Source organism: Cynocephalus volans, chromosome 10, assembly GCF_027409185.1.
Source record: "Cynocephalus volans isolate mCynVol1 chromosome 10, mCynVol1.pri, whole genome shotgun sequence".
Classification (NCBI taxonomy): domain Eukaryota; kingdom Metazoa; phylum Chordata; class Mammalia; order Dermoptera; family Cynocephalidae; genus Cynocephalus; species Cynocephalus volans.
The window spans coordinates 1,734,487-1,748,088 of record NC_084469.1 but is presented as its reverse complement, the minus strand read 5'-3'; the positions used below and the strand labels follow the sequence as shown (position 1 = coordinate 1,748,088).

The following is a 13,602-nucleotide window of genomic DNA, read 5'->3' as shown; positions in this document are numbered from 1 at the left end:
ATATATAGAGAGATGGAAAGAAGACTGAAAACAAGTATAATAAAATATTAATAGGAGTTACATTTGGCCAGTGGTATTATATGTATGTTTTTCTATATTTTCCAAATGGTCTGTGATGGATATATTTTACTTTGATAACCAGAAAAAATAAATTTTAAGCATAAATGAGTAGAAGTGTAAACAGGAAGAGAAACCAGAGGTAAAGAGCCCACACATGGATAATGCCAATAAAATAGATATGAAAAACAGATGCCAATAACAGAACAGAAGAAGAAACCTATGGTGTTATTCCACCAAGATCAAGGGTTCGGATCCCCGTGCCAGCCAGCCACCAAAAAAACAGAAGAAGAAGCAACCTAATTGCTTGGGGGTGGATACATCTTATTTCTCACGGATTCTTACCCTCTATCTGAAAACTATGGGAGACATGAGAGTTTAGGATTATTTCAAAATCAAGTGGATATATTTGATTCAAGTTTAGAATTCCATAAGAATAGCAAGCAAGGAAAGAAGCTCACTATTTTTCATATTATGGACAACAAAAAAGTTAACATCCTAAATTAACTTTTTATAATATATTGCATTAGTATACAATTAACATACAATATATATACAGCCCTGCACTGCTTAACGAAAGATCAATTCTGAGAGATGTGTCATTAGGCAATTTTGTCACTGTATGGACATCATGGAGTGTATTTACACAAACCTAGAAGGTATAGCCTAATTCACACCTAGGCTATGTGGAATAACCTACTGCTCCCAGGCTACACACCTATGCAGCATGTTACTGTATCAAATACTGTAGGCAATTGTAACACAATGGTAAGTATTTGTGTATCTAAACATACCTAAACATGAACAAGGTAATGCTTTGTACTACTGTGAAGGTTCCGATGTCACTAGGCGATAGGAATGTTTCAGCTCCATGATAATCTATGGCACTATCATTGAGTATGTGGTCTATTGTGGGCCAAAACGTCATTGTGAGGCACATGACTGTATTTATAATGTTTATAATATTTACAATTAATATACAATATCTATATATTAATATACAATATAAACGGATATGAAAAATTTTAACAAAACTATTAAAGTGATGGATAGTTAAATACTTAAAAAGCTAGAGAGGGATTGCTGAAAGTATATAATTTTTGCATGTCATCATGTTTTATTCTTGTGGTTTTTCAAATTAAATAAAATGTCTCAAAGTTGTTCAATTTTAAGTGCTATATGTATAGAAAACAATATTGAAAATACAAAGCCATATTGAAAATATTGCTGAGCATTGCCTGTACATCAAGCACTGTTCTAAGCACTCTGCATATACCAGTAGAGCTCATTTAATTTCCACAACCACCGTACGGACAGGCGCTGCTATATCCCAGTTTTTACAAAGAGGAAACTGACACTGAGAGGAAAGTGAGACTCAGGGTCACACAGAGAGTCAGTGGTCGAGGGAGGTTTCTCAGCTTTCCTAGAAAGAGAAAACTTAGGAGGAGTCACGATAACTGCCAAATATTGATGGGCTGTCAATTGCAAGAGGTGGGGGGACGTATTCTGTGACACTCTAGGAGCAGAACAAGGACCACTGGAGAGAACTACATTGGGGCAGATTACAGCTCCCCAGCAGAAAGAATTTCCACATGAGCAATACTGTCCCCGGGCAGATGAGTGGCTCTGAGGACTATGAATCCCCCTCCACTGAACTCAGCAAGTTCTGCATGAGGGCTTGCCTGCAATAGACAGATCCATTTATTTATCCAGAGTAAAGGAAAGGGCACTCTGGAGAGCCAAGTTCACGTACAGTTATGTACATGACTCACAGGTGAGCCTGTCAAGTTTTGATTCACAGTCTACTTACTCTTACTTGGGACAAAATTCTAAACTGCTTAGGTGTGTAAATTCCTAGACCAACACAAATTTGAAGGAGAAAGGAAGGGCTAGTAGGGACTCTAAAGTAAAATCAGTTAGGAACAGAGCTATCATCCTGATAAGGAGAGATATTACGAAAAGCAAAAGCAATAAGCAGCCATTTGGCTTAGGGGCAAACATACCTTCAAAGGAGTCTGGGGCAGTGCAGCAAAATAGAAATGTTGGTGCTCATGGCACATGCCTTGAGTCGATAGGAAAGATTAAATTTTGTTCAGTATAATCCATTTAAGAAAGGAGACATAAATAATATATTTTACAAATATTTCCATTGAAAATAGTTGTTAGTGCTAGGTTTGGCAGCACATGAACTAAAATTGGAATGATACAGAGAAGATTAGCATGGCCCCTGTGCAAGGATGACATGCAAATTCGTGAAGTGTTCCATATTCTTCAAATAATCCAATTAAAAAATGGGCAAAGGAGCTGAATACACATTTTTCAAAGGAAAAAAAGAAAAAGGAAGGAAGGAAGGAAAGAAGGAAGGAATGAGGGGAAGGAGGGAGGAAGGGAGGAAGGAGGCCACACACTAATACATTGAACTTTCAGAAGGAAAGAACAAATCTATGGTTACTAGAGGTGGGAGTGGGGGAGGGAGAGGAGGGTTGAGGAGGCATCAGGTAAGGGGCATAAAGAATAATTACAATTTGTAATAACGAATATGCTAATAATATTGACTTGATCATCACACGTTGCACACAGGTAATGGTAGTTAATGCTGTACCCCCAAAATATGTACAATCAATTATGCTTCAATAAAGAAGAAAAGAAAAGAATTTTTAAATGTTTTGAGTTATGGGACCTAGACAGATAAGCCTGGTTATCTGGAAAATGTTTTAAGTTTCTTATCTACATGGGACATCTTTTTTTTTTTTTTTTCCTGATAAAAATGAAAGGGTAAAACAATGAGAGTCCACTGCTTTTCCACTGCAAGAGGCAGCAACCTTCCTCACGGCTACTGGCACTCTGTTCACTGTTTTCCTGGCAAGTCCCCCTCCATATTGTAATAATGATGATTCACTTCCCCGCCTTCCCTGCTGGCCTATGCATTTCTTATGAGCTGGGACAGTGTCTTTTATCTCTGTTTCTCTGATATTTACTGCAAGTCCTGCACATTGTAGCTGTTCAACATTTGTTGAACAGATGAAAGAGTGATGTCAAAGCTGTAGCTTCTACTCGCCATTAAAAAACTTGCCACGTAATCAAATAATACTGTATGCCAGGACAAATTCATGTGTTCACCACATTTGCCTACAGATCAGGGATATTGAGACTTTAATACTAGATGGTTTTCAGAGAGGACTTGGAAAAGTGGGGGGTGAGATGTAATTTCTGCCACCAGAAATAAATTTTTTAAAAAATTCCTTTTATGTATGATATAAGTAAAGGTATTCCAAGATTCTTACACCGAGTAGCTTATGGGATTAAGAACCAAATGGCTTGATGTAGCTGAATTTCTGATATTTGATCCTTTGGAAGTTTTCCTAATGGATACATTATACAAGGTGCCATTAGCACCTGAATGGAAACAAACTAGTGACTATGAGGATTTTATTTCCTACAAGATCAAAAAATAGTCATGAATCATGAACTGGATCTGTAGACAGCTGCACAAAACAGATTATCAGCAGAAGATATGGCAGTTCCAAGGCCCAACCCGCCGAGTCAGGGGTGGTCAGAACTGGCACAGCTGGAAGGTCACCCACAGGACAAAACAGAGTTGCCAACTGGATGTGTTCCTCTAAGACAACTTTGCAATAACAAAGGAGCACAGCCACGGTCAAGAGATGACCAGAAACAGGTGGTGAGGAGTAGAGGAAGATCCTTGAGGGATCACCAACCTACACCCTGGACCCCAAGGATGGAAATGAATCACAAGAGCACTGGCCACAGGGATGGTATCAGAAAATACCAGGCCTGCAAGGTTCATGAAAAAGGTGATGTAGAGATTAACAGAATAGGGTCAAGGGGCTCAAGAAGGCCAGACTACTACTTCTGCTTCTAAGACACAACCATAGCAAAACAGCTCAAGAGGGTTCCCTACCCAGAGCCAGGGGACAATCTTCAACTGAAGTCTAGTGTAGTCCCTGGAAATCCTTGTGACCTGGCCCCCTCACAAACTGTAAATTGAATCAGGACTGAGAATAATCTGATACTCTGTCCACTCTGGCAGCTATGTTCAGTGACCTCCCCACAGTGACCGTTCTATTCCTAGCAGCTATTTGTCTGCATGCACTGTGGTTGTCACTGGGTCACTCAGCAAGTTCCTGAATACTACCTCCAACCCATATGTGTGTGCATGCCTCAGGTAACTACTGTTATCAGATGATGTAGCAGCTGTTGATCCGTAGGCTAACAAATTGCGTATTACCACACTGCCATAGTGCATTCATTTATATCCCTGCCACGTGAACAACAGGCCCCTGTAAATGCATGTGTTCCTTCTGCTTTGCTCCACACCAATATTTCTTAACCTTTGCCGATTAATGAATCTGTCTGAAAATCTGCTATAGACCTTTCCCCAGAAAAAGAATACAGATATTAATTAACAAATAGTTTCCCTTTTTTTCTTTTTTCGGTGGCTGCCGGTACAGATATCGAACCCTGGACCTTGGTATTATCAGCACCACGCTCTAACCAACTGAGCTAACCTGCCGGTCTATCAATTTGCAAACTGTTTCAAGATGTTCTTGATTCATAAAGCCCGTCCTTGGGATCCCAACCCAATGCTAACAACTCCCGATGGTAAGAAATGAAGGTACTTCTTAACAGACAGGCAGTCAGAAGATTGAAAACCCAAGTTTAATTCTTCCCTACTTGTTCTCCATACACACAAAAGATTGCATAGGATTTAGGAACAAAAGCTGGTCAACCAGCCAGGTTCTATTGTCACCTGTCTACCTAGCTCAGGCAGCGGGCTCATCATGACCAAGCCAGGCAACCACTCCTCCCTGACAGTGACACAGGTCCCTCCCCTTGCTAACTCCCACCTACGGGGTCTAGCCCAGACCTTATACACCTTCCCCTATGGCGATCCAGGCCAGCCAGGTGACTTTGTCAACTTGAAACAGTGGATGAAAAGGACTTCCACTAAGTCTGCTAGGCCACACCTTCTCTGTTGCCTGCTTTTCCTTTCTTGACTGTCTGTCTGTCTGTCTGTCTCTCTCTCTCTCTCTCTCTCACACACACACACACACACACACACACACACACACACACACACACACACACACACGTGCGCGCGCACGCACCAGCTGTCAGCAGAAGAGCCAGCATCAGCATTTTGAGGCTTCTCTGGAGAAGATTTTCTGGAGCACATCTTTAGGGAAGACTCTGCTGAGCTCAGTGACAATTGCCACCCAGCCACTGACCAGATTACATTTCCTGGGTCACTTTGACCTTCTCAAAGGCCATAGTGACCAATGAGATGGCACCCTACTCTAACCCTCTCTACCTCAACAAAACAAAAACAGGCTTGTGCCAAAATCAAAGCTAAGTAGGGCCGGCCCATGGCTCACTTGAGAGAGTGTGGTACTGATAACCCCAAGGCCACAGGTTCGGATCCCTATATGGGGATGGCTGGTTAGCTCAATTGGGAGAGTGTGGTGCTGACAATACCAAGTCAAGGGTTAAGATCCCCTTACTGGTCATCTTTAAGAAAACAAACAAACAAACAAAAAACAACAAATAAACCAAAATCAAGGCTAAGTGCTCATCACATGCACCAGGCTTCTCCAACCTATGTCAAAAATGAGTGTGTATTTCTCACAAAGACTCACCATGAACACAATCAAGGACATATGGACTCTGGATATAGGGAAAGATCTCCCTGCCTTTCCACAGAAGAGGGATTTCTTCTACTCTAGCCTTTCCCAACCATGGGAGAGCCAACCAAGGTGGCTTCCTCTCACCCCAAATACGAACCAACCATTCCTACAGGTAGAGCATTAGCAAGAAAAACAAAACTCTAGGGTACCAAAAACTAAAACTCTTCCAGAGCTGCTGCTTTTTTTTTTTTTTTTTTTTTTGGCAGCTGGCCAGTACGGGGATCTGAACCTGTGACATTATAAGGCTGCACTCTAACCAACTGAGCTAACTAGCTAGCCCCAAAACTCTTAAGAAAGACCTCAGAGCCAATTTTTGATGCTGTGGACTGTCATCTGAGTTTCTAATTCTGTGAGTAACCTGTCACCAATGTTTTATTCCAACATTCAGCGCAATTTTGGCCTCTGATTATGTTTTCAAGCAATGCAATGTAATTAAAAGTTATCATAACCTACCTCTCAGAATGTTGTTACTAACTAGATCTGTGATCTTGGGCAGGTCATTTCCAGTCCCTGAGCCTCAGTTTCCTCATTCATTCACTCAACAAATATTTATTGAGAAGCTAGTAAGTTCCAGGTACTGTGCTAAGTGCTGCAGACAACAGAGATATGCAAGATATGATCCAGTTGAAGAATTTCTCACTGTATTGTTTATGTGTTAATGTAAATAACTCATCAGGTCACTGTGTGATTAGGGCTCTAATGAAAGTCAGACAAGGTACTGGGAGGAGAGCACCTGTGTCTGGGACATTAGGGTCTGAAAAATAAAGGACTCGACTTCTAGACAAGTCTGTTACTCTAAGATTGTAACGCATTCCAGAAGGACACAGAGGCCATTTGACATTCTGCTTCAGAGAAATGTACATAACGCAGGTCCTCCACAGGTGCAGTTAAGAAGGAGTTCACCATTGGCGGCTCACCATTTGGCACCAACACCACTCTTTCAAATTGAATAGAAGCCAGATTCTCATTATCAGACTTTATATTATCCAATTCTAACATTTGATAATATCAAGGCTCTTCCAATTCGAAGGGCAGAAACACATTACAGCATATTCTTATGCCATACACATAGTTAACCAACTGATGTAGCAGACACATCACTTAGGAAGGAAAAAGACCAAACCCAGACACACCTAAAATGAATCCATCGTAAGATTTTCTTTCAAATAAAACCAGAAATAAAACCTTATTGATTGTATTGCCAGGAACTCAATAGTCACCCTAAGATGCTATTAAACCACAGTCTGCTCATTGTGGCTTACAATTAACTCAAGCACCAGCTAACACTATCTAAGTCTTTAAGTACTGAAAGAAACAGGGTTATGAATTCCTAAAAGGTCAATATCAATCTTTGCAAGTTGTTATTTTATTTTTCTGCTTATCTGTATTTTCTATATTTACTACAATAAATATATTTTGATGCGGTAATGTTTAAAACCTGGTAGGGGTTATTATTTTACAAAGAATAAACTGTGTCCTCCTCTATTAAAATATTTATTAGTTTTTTCTTATCTTCCCAAGGTAGTGTGAGGAATCTGATACTGCCACATCCAGACTGGTTGGGAAGTCAATCACATGCATAACTCACTGCTTAGATTTCTATTTTATCTTGAAGTATAAGTCCAGGTAGAATACTAGGTTTCGCCATTCCATTTTCAATTCTTCATCATATATATATGTATATACGTTTAGTCATCATCAAAAATTTTGGTGTTAAAAAGACATCTCAGGACTAGCTGGTCAGCTCACTTGGGAGAGCCTAGTGCTGATAACACCAAGGTCAAGGGTTCAGATCCCTGTACTGGCCAGCTGCCAATAAAAAAAAAGACCTCTCAATGGTTGCACAATCGAAATGTATTTAATGCCACTGAACTGTACACTTTAAAATGGTTAAAATGATAACTTTTGTGTTATGTACATATACAAGTTTTTAAAAATAGTTTTTCAAAATTTTCAACCAAGAAATGCAATGTACTTATTATGTATGTGCACCTTGAATCTCATAACCTTGCTAAACCCACTTATTAGTTCTGGAGCTATTTTTCTTTTTTCCTTCTTTTTTTTTTTTTTTTGGTATATTCTTTGGGATTTTCCATGTACAATCATGTCTCCTGTAAATTAAACAGTTTTATTTCTTCCTTTCAAAAAAATTTTTTAAAAAGATATCTCCACATTAACAAAGCAAAGGTTACCAGAGTATAAATCTTTTCTCTGTACTATCAAATGCTTCTAGATAGGCTATGGAGGAGGGACCATGTCACACAGATAGGATTATTTAGATTATCTAGATTAGGGAAGACAGGATTAAAGTCACTTTGATTCCAACACGTGAGAACAGTTTGAGAACAACTTTGCTTCAACATGTGATTAACAGAAAAACACCCTGAGCCATGTGCCATTCCTGAGCCATGGAGGAACTATGGCAGAGGGACGTCAGGAAGTGCACACAGGTTTGTTTCCAGGGTTCCTTGGTTTATTTTCTATGAGCACAGGGTGATTCAGCTAGGGAGGATTGCTCCAACCTGTTTGGTCTTGGTCCATCCGGAAAACTCACTAGCTGACTTGCTTCTATCACTCATTTACAAATGGACTTGAAGCAAGCAAGGGAAGAAATTCTGACAGTTCTCACTACGGAATCCTCAGAAAAGTCATAGGCCCATCCAGACAGCTTCCACAAAGAGATTGTCTGAGACCTGCTGAGCCCTTGGGGCAATAGCCAAAGTTTTAGGCTGAACAGGTAAGGAGACAGAGGGGCAGGCAGGCTATGGTTAACAAAACAAGACATCCAGAACAAAGAGAAACCATTAAAAAGTGCCAAAAGGACTTAAAATGTCCTAGATGTGCTAAAAAGCCTGGATCATCCCATTTTGTTTCTTACTTCTTCTTTTTCTTTCTTTTTTTTTTTTTTTACAGCTGGCCAGTACAGGAATCTGAACTCTTGATGGATTTTCCCATTTTCAATTAAACTGCTAAATAACTATTCTAGAACTTTGGGGTGTTAATGCTTAAGCCTCAAAAAGAAGAAAAGAACTTTGGGTTGTTGATTTTTTTTCCCCCTATATAAAGATGGCCGGTAAGGGGATCTAAACCCTTGACTTGGTGTTGTCAGCACCACGCTCTCCCAAGTGAGCCACGGGCCAGCCCTTGGGTTGTTGATTTAACAAACCAAAATGAGAGAGAACATGAAACTAAAACCATGTCAAGTTAATTTTTAATAACAATCTCCTAGTTTTCATTAGCCAAAGAAGCTAGGCTGGCACAGCTGGAGAGATGTATTTATAGAATAATAAACATCAGTAGAGTCAAAATGGATTAAAAATTTCAACATACATATAAAAACAATGGAAACTTTACAAATAAAGGAATAATAGTTTAATTCCAGATTTTAAAAAGATCAATTTATTAAATATAATAACATTAAAACAGTATATAGAGGGCTGCCCAGTTAACTCAATTGGTTAAAGCTCAGCCTTGCAACACCAAGGTCACAGGTTCAGATCCCTGTACAGGCCAACTGCCATATAAAATAAATAACAGTATGTAGGAAATATAATATCTTGCCATATTGGAAAAATCTTTTAAATTTCATCAGAAAAAACTATCTGTGAATGCATAGAAGCACAAATGACTGGGACAGCAGGATCTTCGATAAAAACTCTGACAAAAGTACCAACACAAATAGATCATGAGTTAAACAGAAATCATGTTTACTCTAAGAAGGAGAAAAAACATACAATGTTCCCATAAAAGGAAAATACAGACCATGCACAATAATACTATTATTTGTAGATGATGCAAATAAATTTTTGAAAAAGCAAAGAGCCTCAGTTTCCTCATTCATGAAAGGAAAGGTGAAATAGGTTAGTGTGCCTACAACAGGCTATAGGTGTGTTGGGTTGGACCCTGCAGCTCTGTGGCTGGAGCCTCCAGGCAGCCCCTCTGCAGCAACCTGCCTCTTTCCTTCTCTTTCCTTGGGGTATTGTACATCTTCATTTTCTATGTGAACACTATGGGGGAAAGGCTGGGAAGGCCTAATTAATAAGTGATCTCCATGTCCTGTCCAGCTCTAGCATGCTGCCACCGTACCACAATAAATCAACATCATAATGCACAGTGGTAACAAGGCCACTAGACAGAATCTCTATACAAAGGGACATAACAGATAATGGAAATGACAAAAACATCCTATCCTTCTAAAAGCTACTTTTGTGTAAGGTATATTTAAAGAATATCAAGATTTAAAAAAGTTAAACAAGGGCCGGCCTGTGGCTCACTTGGGAGAGCGTGGTGCTGACAACACCAAGTCAAGTGTTAAGATCCCCTTTAAAAAAAAAAAAAGTTAAACAAATACGTTTTAAGGAAGGCATGCCTAGCAAAACGTGTTTCTGAGGCAGTCTGTAATGAAGGCTAAGATCATACTTTCTATGGCTGAAACTGTAGCTGTTGACAACTGTGAAAAGGACATGGCAATTAAGAATAATGTGAATATGAACTAAAGACAGTCACCGAATCCTGAAGATGCCATCATGAAATATATAAATTCCAATAAATAGTATAAACAAGTGGACACAAAAAAATGTAAAATCAAAAATTTTAAATGTGCCCCTATTCTTTCTCCAATGGATATAAAGATAGCAAAACACGATCATTTATTTTAAAAATACAGAGTGATTTCTTTCACAGAGGCTCTGGTGGCATGCACAGATTTACCTTAGCGTTCAAGTCATTCCCAAAAGAGTCTTCTCCAATGTATACTGGAGATAAGTTTTTCATTTAAAATCAGCTGTGAGGCCTGGCTGGTTAGCTCAGTTGGTTAGAGAACAGCCTTGGATCCCCGTGCTAGCCAGCTTCCAGGGGGAAAAAAAAAAACCAACCATAAAGTCAATTATGAGGTACATAGATTTATATATTTACACTATTCTCGCCACTTTTTAATAAGTTTACATTTTAATTTATTTTATTTTTTTGCAGCTGACTGGTTCGGGGATCCAGACCCTTGACCTTGGTGTTAGAACACCACGCTCTAACCAACTGAGCTAACCCTTTGAAAAGTTTTTAAATGTCCATAATTAAAAGTGTGAAAGTTCAATTGTGAATTTTATCTTTTAAATTTTAAAATGTTTAGATGTTGTTATATAGAGTGACATGCATAGCTGAATCCTGAATGTGTAATTTCAGCCTGGTCAGTTATGTATCTTTTCTGTGCTCTTACTTCAATGAGAGAAATAAAAAGACTCAATTCAGCATAATGTACAGCAGGGCTCCTTAAACTTGAATGTGCATACAAATAACCCAGGGATCTCCTAAAAATGCAGATTCTGATTCAGAAGATCTGTGGTGGGACCTGAGATGTTATATTTTTAACAAGCCCCCATGTATTGCTACGATTGGTCTGGAACCATATCATGAAGAACATGGCTATAGAACCGTGGTTCTCAAACTTCAGCTGCATGAGAATCACTTGGAGGGCTTGTTAAACTAGCCTGTCAGGCCCCATCCTTAAGGTTCCTGATTTAGAAGGTCTGGGGTAGGGTGTGAAATTCTGCATTTCTAACAAGCTCCCAGGTGATGCTGATGTTGCCTGTCTGGGAACCACACTGGGAATCACTGCTGTCAAGGAAAGCGTGTTAGATTGTGAAAGCAAAAACCTGGGTTTAGCCTTAGCTCTTACTAACTGGCTCTATGACTTTATCAAGTAGGAATGCATTCAGCTGCAATCATAAGAACAACCAATTAACAAGTAGTGGTTTGTTTTTCTCACTCATTAAGTCCAGAGATGAGCGGTCCACGGCTGGGGCAGTTCTTAGGAAGTCAGCAAGGACACGTGATCTTGCTGTCTTTCTGTTCCACCATCACTAATGTGTGGCTTTTGTGCTCATGGGCACAAGACGGCTGTGGAACCAAGTTCCAAGCAGAAAGAAAGAAGCAGAGCAAACGGGGAAGGGGCATGCAGCTGCACTTGCCCTTTCGAAAAAGTTTACCGAAGAGTCCCACTCCATGACTTCTGCTTACATCTCATTGGCTAGAACTGTGGCAACCATAGGCAACTAGGGAAAACAGGTTGGATTCCCCCACCAGCATGGTCTGCCATAGAGACCTCAGACACAGACACAAGATCTTAATATAACATCAAGACTGCAGAAGCTCCCAAAAGTTAAGTAGACATTTCAGCTCTCTGGACCCCACTTTCATCATCTGTAAAATGCAGGAAATGCACTAAATGTAGGCATTTAGGGCAGGACAGTTCATCATTGTATGTGGCTGTCCTGTATACAGCAGAGCATTTAGCATCTTTTTTTTTTTAAGTTTTTTTAAACCTCCAGCAATTTGTCAGTATCAAATGCCCCTATCGCCAACCACCATCATTGTGATAAAACCAAAAAGGCTTCTGCTGGTTTGCAAATTTCTCCTGGTTGAGGTGGAGCATGGGAAGGGACTATCTTCCTGGGTTGGAAACCACTATACTAGATCATCTCTAGTCCAAAATTGTATGATCCTCTCTAGCCTCTTCACTAAAGGCTGGTGGGTGTTTGAAGACCTGGCTACACAGCAGGAGCATGCGTTCCCCACTTTCCACCCCATGGTGGGCAGACATTCTTTATCTCCTTATTGCTACTTTTATTATTTTTTTTAATCTCCAGCTATTCATCAGTTACTTATTGTTACTTTTAAACCATGACTATTCTACCTTGAAAAAAATCCCCCTTCTTTGAGGCACATGCTACCCAACCTCACCCCTTTCTTCTATTCCGATGATCTGTGTATTTCTGAATCGCTCCTCCACATTCTCCAGAGACTTTCCTCTCCACGCCAAGCCTCACCTTCATTCCAGCTGGCTTTTATATGCATATGGATGGTCCTGGTTAGCCTGGCTGTTCCTTGACTTCCTCACCTCCAACACCCTTTACTTCTTCTGTACCTTACACCCACACTCTGGCCAGACTGCAGCCCTTGCCATCCCACGATCTATTCTTTAACCTTAAACTTGGCTCATTCTTGTGTCATTACTTCCTGAACCTCCATTTTCTCATTCCCTTTGCTGCACTGTTCTTCCTAATGTTAATTTCACTTGCCTACGCTATCAGCGCTTTCCTGGCTTCGCCTTCTTCTCTAAGGATGGATCAGCCCGGACATCCTGACCCATCCCTCCTTTATTTCCCTGATCTTCACTTCATCCTGCTGGTAAAAACCCGGCCCTGGTTGTAGCTGACTTTCTGCCTTCTTACTCCTACACTTGGGCAGCCCAGCAGTGCAGTCCCAAGCAGTTGCCATGACTACCAGGTGGCCTCTAACCTCCCCAACCCCTCTCCAGCCCCTGGGCTGTCCTTGTCAGCCCTCTCTTCTGTTTCTTACCTTTATCTACCTCCCCTCTCATTGTCACTCTAGACAGATAATGTCACTCCTACCTGACAGTGAAAATAGAAGCCATCAGGCAGAAGCCCCCTCAACTTCCTGCCCCCCTCCCCTCACCCCACTGAAACATTTATTTTTATCTACACTCATCCTTTCCTCCCTTTTATTGTGGGAAAGTTTTCCTTCCTGTAGTTAATCCCTCCACCTGAGCCCTGCATCCCAACAGCTCCAGCCTCCTCAGGGACCTTGGCTTTCAAAATCCCCTATCTGTCCCTTCAGTATCTCAACATGGAAGCGTCTCCTGTGTTCTAAAAAGCTAAGTTCCCCAGACACTACATTCCTACCTCTGCTGTATAAGTCTCCCTTTGTCTCCTTTACTTTAGACCAAGGATTCTTAACTTTTTCAAACCATGGATGCCTTTGTCAGTCTGGTGGATAAAGTTTTTTGAATGAATAAAATAATATATATAGAATTACCATGGAAACC

At 40.3% G+C, this 13,602-nt stretch overlaps 1 non-coding gene across 1 annotated transcript; it reads left to right on the top strand.

Annotated features, from left to right (window-relative positions):
• The first annotated feature begins 2,222 nt into the window (after nt 1-2,222).
• On the top strand, nt 2,223-2,329 carry LOC134389759 (U6 spliceosomal RNA). Its single transcript, XR_010024736.1, has one exon. It is a non-coding gene; the product is annotated as a U6 spliceosomal RNA (small nuclear RNA).
• Nucleotides 2,330-13,602: the final 11,273 nt, after the last annotated feature.